Below are 7,114 nucleotides of genomic sequence, written 5' to 3' on the forward strand. Positions count from 1 at the left end.
CATGGAAGATTCTGAATTGGTAAACCCTCTAAATATCTGAGGTTTTCACTTTGTAGAATTAATATTTTTGATTTATTCAGCAGCAAATCAAGATAAAATTACAAGAATGGTAGACAGAGGCAGTGCATTATGCTTTCCAGTAACTGAAAATACAATCACTTTGTTAGAATCACTAGTAACATCACTATCAAAAGATGAACCTGCTGCTGTATGGATTTGTGTCTATAAAGTATCAATAACAATTGCCTGCAATGCCAAAAATCAATTACTGATCTGTTCCTTTACATATTGGTAAAGATTCTGTCTTGTATCCACAGGCGAGAGGTATAAATGTTTGATATTATGGAGGCAATGTAGTAAGGCTTATTTAAATTAGAAGTACTCTGAAACTACCTTCCTTTGTTTTTATTTACATTCTTAGTTGCTGCTTCTGTTTTTGCCGTGTTTGATTTCCTTTATTAAAAGAAAATATCCAATGGCAATGTGTGGGGGGAGAATATTTATCGGAAGAATCCCCCTGTAAATGGAAATAAAAGTAAATCATTAACTTTTCTGTCTCAGAAGAGTAAATAGCAAATTAAACTTCGCCTTTCCCTTTTATTCTTTATCAGATACAGCTATTTCGATTACAAGCTTTGTAGTTTCTCTTCAGGAAGCACATGTATAGCACCCTTATATCTTCCTTGCGTTCATAATGACCAGTCATACATTGTATAGATTTGTATGCAGCACACAATTTTACTTGACGGAATTAGTAAATACAACCGTTCTTGAAAATGATTTACCCATTGTCCTCCATAATACCTCGTATTCCTCTCTCTGCCTTGAGGATACAGTTGTTTTTTGTTTAGTGCTCTGTAAAAAACAAAAACTTTGCTTTAGGCGTGGTAATTGCTGCTTATGTTTGACAGAGATGCACATCCTTACTCCAATAGGTTCGTCTTCACCCAAAAACCTTTTTATTGTTGCCAAGACCATTTAATCCCCACGAGACAGAACAATGCATTATCTTAATATGTACTCTTCATAGCTCTCCATGACAAGTGATTGCTCTATTGTCGAACCATGACTTCAGCGTGCAGTTAAGCATCCTTTTTATTTCCTGCGTGAGGTACACCCAAGGCGCCTGGGCTTTTCTTACAGGTGTTACAAGGTGAGCGCCCAACCAGTTATTCATTACAGGCTATGCCAAACTGAGCTACCGATGAAAATGGTAAATAAATAATTATACATTGGTATAACTAACACAAGCCTTACATTCAAATAAAAATTTGCAACATAATTTAATATTACTGATCATAATACAGTCACATCTTGAATTTAAATCAGCAGGTACATCAAAGCCAATGATAAAAACTTTGTTAAAACTTAGCAACGTTATGCAGCGATAAGGTAAAGTCAGCTGAACCCCTTGAATCTACTGAATTGCCAGGTTATCCTATCCATGGATTTTTTTCCTTCCATAAAGGCATGGACAAATTCCAGGATAATGCCAAGATTCATAGGGCTCAAACTTAGAGTAATTTAGGGAGTGTAAGGAATCATTTTTACACGTGAAATGGACAGCACAGTTTCGACCCTAACCTCACTGAAAGTCTTTGACATGTGCCGAAGAAGACTACAGAATCGTTCAATTCATTTATCATGAATACAAGATCTTGACAAGAAATTAATGCAAATCTGGATGATTTTTTTTGCGATGCAACATGCACACATGGAATCAATGCATTGACGAATGTACACCACAATCAATGTTAAAAGTGGCCCAACAAAATATTAAACTGCGACTTTTATCCCCCGATAGCGCGTGTTCAAACGTAAAATTTTTTTTTTTCCTGACCAGTAGGGGGTGCAATTTCACCCCCGGTAAAATCGCTTATGGGTGCACCTGCCATATGATAACCAAACACTAGATCAGCGTTCGAGGAACTGAAAGTCTCGGATATCATTTGGCGGCTTAACCCAATCCGAAATCTGACAGGTTGTGCAGAATTTGTTTGATGGGCTGCGGCTTAAAACCCTCAGAGGACAGCGCGCGTAGGCACGTGGTCGACGGACGATGGCGCCCCAGAGCTACGAAAGAGGAAACTGCAGGTCTTTGTAGCGCGCTGTGGACTGAAGTTCTGTCACAGAACCCAGTTCTATGCGAAATGCCAGTTTTAGTTCACAAAGTATTATTATAGTGCCGCGTAATTCTCAAACCATATACCTGTATGTTCCAGAAAGTTACATATAGTAAGGGAGTAACATAACTGTTACGCAAGTACGCGCTCACGGTATAAAGGTTAAAGCGCGGTAATATCTCGTCATAACAGCATTTATGGCATTTACTCTGGCGTGACACTGACTTCTTCAGACTCATGCTCACGCAAGAAATGTTACGGTAAATCGATATTATTCTATTATAAACCTAAAATTAGCTACATAAAAAGCGTGGGGGTACTTTGCAAACCTTACGGACTATTTACAAGGTAATAAAACCGTCACATACATGTAAATCAGCGTACAGACTTGTCTCGAATTGAAAATGTCAGTCTAGCGGCACTTTAGCCATCTGACTAAAGTTGCAACTTGCTGTTATGACAAGAAAATTAACCTTTATAACTGCGAATGCGTAGCCTACTTGCGTATCAGTTATGTCGATCGCTAGCTTTTGTAATTAACACACCAGAAAAATTTAGGCTTGCTATTTTAATTATTGTCTCCAGTAGACATGGGAGCCTTGGAATGCTTCAGCCTTGGCACCCCCATATCACCCCCAATACATTTCTGAAGATTTTTTTAAAACTATATATTATTTTAGCATATGTATGGAAAAGTCGCCGCACAGTTAATTGACAATAGCAATAGAGTTCCCACAGTTGACAATGAAGTAGGCCTATAAGTTAATATTTTGCAAGATGTACAACTTTTCAAATTGCGAGCAGGAATGTAACGTGATGCATCATTTTTTATTCTCCTTATTCGGTACGTTGTCGCCTTCTAACCTGGTTTACGACGATTCTGTACACCCCCGTGGTTTAACTCAGTCAATGGTTATGCCACATTGTGTAGTGCTCAAATAACATCTTCCGTCACGTGAAGTCAAATGATAAACCTTTCTCCATCTTCTTAATCCGTATCCTGTTTATTATGTCCACTTGAGACAGTTCGGAGAACGAATAAATCACACGAGGTAATTAGCGTAACGAAAAACCATTTATTGCATGAATACATTTGAACCTTTAAACATACAATTTAAAACGGAAATCATTTTTACATTTTTGTTATAATCATTCAGAATATTTTGCAAGATTGGCTTGTTTCATTTTCTGTTGTACTTAAAAAAATCAAAACAACTATTGTTAACCTGTTTCTGAATTCTTTTCATTCATTTCAGTAACATTTCGTATGATGCTGGTCTTTTGGCCTTTGGTCTGTTCTTGTATGTGTAGCTTGTTCCATAAAGTCAGAGGTTCAGGATAACCCCTGGACTAGTGGATTTGAAGGCGTCCACACACAGAGACACACAAATTCACCTGATCTTTAGACAGATCAGTTTGGACTGCAGGAAGGAAGAGTATTTAGAGGAGGCCAAACAGAAAGAAAAAACAAGGACAACCTGCAAAGTCGGCACCGAGAAAACTGGAGCCAAGTTTAATCCCTTGCCCATGAAGGAGTGCCCAGTGAAGCATTCCTTTAAATAAAATATTTATAACTTAGTATCACAAAGCATGTCTACGTGACATGGTAGCCTGTCAGGGCATGGAGGCGGGTGTGTGTTGGGGAAGCTAAGAGTTATGATGCCAGGTGTTTTCAACTCCTGCCAGGGTCACCCATGGAAAACAGGTCTTAGCAGAGGTTGTACATGAAACCTATGACATATACCAGGCCTTAGGGATACAGTCCTGTGTCAACAGCAGATAATTACAGTGCATTATTTTAAACTGTGGAAGAAGGCAATGATAAAGCACTTCTATATCTTATTAAGAAAACCTTATGGGCAGGCACAATAGAACATTTATAAGTGGGCATTTCAGGTCAGAAAGCATTTATTATGCAAATTTGATGGAGCATTCTACTGAGTGCAGAGGGTGTTTATGACATACTTGGATCAAAGGTTTTTCATTGTTCAAAAGCTGATGTTGCCATGCCAGCAAATAAAATTCAAAAGAGAATGCAAAGAGGAGCTGTAAAGGATCAGTACTGCAACATTGTGTAGATCATAAGCTATGGAAAGCTGGATATGATAACGATGGATCACTTGCAAATTGAGATCTCAGCAAAAATAATGAGCTGGACTATGATTCTTTCAGTCAGGCAAACACACCATTTGCGACTCAGGAAATGGACTGCAAAGAAGTTGTGTGGCTTTCATGAAGGACAATGGAGAGACTGTAACCGATCCTACTACTGTCTGTGACTGACTAATATCATGGTTATATAGGCTTAAACACACGGGACATGCAAAGAAAATATGTTCATAGTGAACTGAGAATGAAATGCCAAAGTCAGAAAGGAGGAGATGGGAAACACTGTTGGCCAGTATTTATTTCGTTAATCAGAAGAATCTAAGCTGGAAAGTAAATAACTACTTTCAGTGAATCCACCTCTTCCCTGCCAACAAAGTGTCATCGTAATACTTGGACATTACCTGATAGAGGTCAGACAAATCAAATAGGCTGCATACTCTGTGCCAAATGATGGAATTCAAATAGCAATGAATAGATTGGAAACAGATGAAGAGATACTATGTGCAAGCTCCAGGTGAGACTGAAAAGCCTCAGAAAACATCCAAACACAACATTGATGAATATGTGGGATCAATTTGTGGATTAATCAGGAAGTGCATCAAGGATGTTTTCCTGTCAAAAACAATAAAGATATACCCCAACCAGAAACCTTGAAACACCGCCCTCCATTAGACAATACAGGCAGCCAAGTGTGGGTACAGGGGCAAGGTGGAACTGAAATTTAATGGAAACACCTGAAGCATGAGGAAGGGACGCAACAACATTACAGACTACAGAGGAAAAGCCGGTGTGACGTGCACTACCGCATCTCTTCTGGAAGAGCTGAAAACATTTCATGCTCGTTTTTAGGCCAACAACTCTGCCCCCCAGAGAGACTGCATGTTGCTGATGATGTCGCCATGTTTTCTGTGTCCGTGGTCAATGTGTGTAAGACCGTCATGTGAGTAAATCCCCCCCACGCTACTGGCCCAGATGGCATTACCCATCCCAGGCTTGTCCTCGGAGCATGTGTCAGTTTTCATGGACATCTTCAACCACTCCCACACCCTGTCTGTTGTCCCTGCCTGCTTCAAGACATCCACTATTGTCCTTCTACCAATGACCACCAGGATAACCTGCCTAAATGACTAGTGGCCCATTGTCCTTACTCCTATTGCCTGCCTCACTGGACCTGTTACTGTTTGCTTATTATCAGAATAGATCCACTGACAATGCAATAGCCCTGACTCTGCACACTACCCTCTCCCACCTGAAAAGGAGGGACACGTACACAATATAGACACAAGTACTGGGACACATAGCCATTACCCCTATAGAAGCTTTTATTACATCCCATTCTACTTATATTGGCATAAATTTAGAGTTAGTCTCCCCTTTACAGCTATAACAGCTGCCACTCTTCTGAGAAAGTTTTCCACAAGATTTTGGAGTGCGTCTGTGGGAATTTTTTTCCCATTCATCCAGAAGTCTATTTCTGAGGTCAGACACTGATGTTGAAAATGGAGGCCTGGCTCGCAATCTCTGTTCTAGTTCATCCCATAGGTGTTTAATGGGGTTGAGGTCAGGGCTCTGTGTGGGCCAGGCAAGTTCTTCCATGCCAAACTCACCAAACCATGTCTTTACAGACCTTACTTTGTGCGCTTGGGCCTTCCCCAAACTGTTCCCACAACACTGGAATCATAGAATTGTCCAAAATGTCTAGGTAAGGTGAAGCATTAAGAATTCCCTTCATTGGAATGTAGGGACCTAGCACAACCCCTGTAAAACAATCCCATACCATTATCCCTCCTCCATCAAATTTTACAGTTGGCACAATGCAGTTAGGCAAGTATCTTTCTCTTGGTGTCCTCCAAAACCAAACTCCTCCATCAGACTGCCAGACAGAAGTGTGATTCGTCACTTCACAGAACACGTTTTCACTACTCCAGAGTCCAGTGGCGGCGTGCTTTACACCACTGCATCGGACTCTTGGCATTGTGCTTGGTGATGTGAGGTTTACTTGCAGCTGCTTGGTCATGGAAGCTCATTCCATGAAGCCCCCGGCACACAGTTTTTGTGTTGGGGTTAATGCCAGAGGAGGTTTGGAACTATACAGTTACTGAGTCAACAGAGCTTTGGCGATTTCAGCACTCAGAAACCCTGTTCTGTTACTTTATGTGGCCTGTCACTTTATGGCTAGGATCCTAAATGCCTGTGACCATGGAATATCTAGTAGAGAAGAATTTTCACAAGCTTATTTATTGGAAAGATAGCATCCGATGATAGCACCACGCTTGAATACACAGAGTTACACAGAGGTAGAGCACTGACATACTGGTGCCAAGAAAACTGCCTCACCCTCAACATCACCAAGACCAAGGAGCTAATAGTGGACTTTAGGAAGCAAAGAGGAGTACACATTCCCATCTCCATCAAATGAGTTAGCAGCTTTAAGTTCTTTGGTGTGCACATCATAGAGGACTTCACATAGATAGTGCATACCACTAAGGCAGTGAGGAAGGCACAACAGTGCCTCATCTACCTCAGGAGGATGAAGAGCTTTGACAGAGCTAAAGGTTCTATGCACTGAAAGCCTCCTAACCAGATGCATCATCACCTGGTATGGGAACTGCACTGCCCTCAGTCACAAAGCACTGCAGAGGGTGGTGTGGTCTGCTGAACAGGTCACTGGAGGAATCCATCACCACTGCGTGCCATCTACACCAGGTGGTGCTGGACAAAAGGCATTAAAACTAACAGGGAGCCCAATCATGCACTGTACACTCTGCTACTGTCAGGCAGACAGGACCACAGCATCAGGTGCTGGACCAGCAGGCTCCGGGGCAGTTTCATCCACCAGGTGACCAGGATGCTGAACTTCAGCTAGTAACAGTCACCCTCCA

This window comes from Brienomyrus brachyistius, chromosome 5, assembly GCF_023856365.1.
Source record: "Brienomyrus brachyistius isolate T26 chromosome 5, BBRACH_0.4, whole genome shotgun sequence".
In the NCBI taxonomy this organism is placed as follows: domain Eukaryota; kingdom Metazoa; phylum Chordata; class Actinopteri; order Osteoglossiformes; family Mormyridae; genus Brienomyrus; species Brienomyrus brachyistius.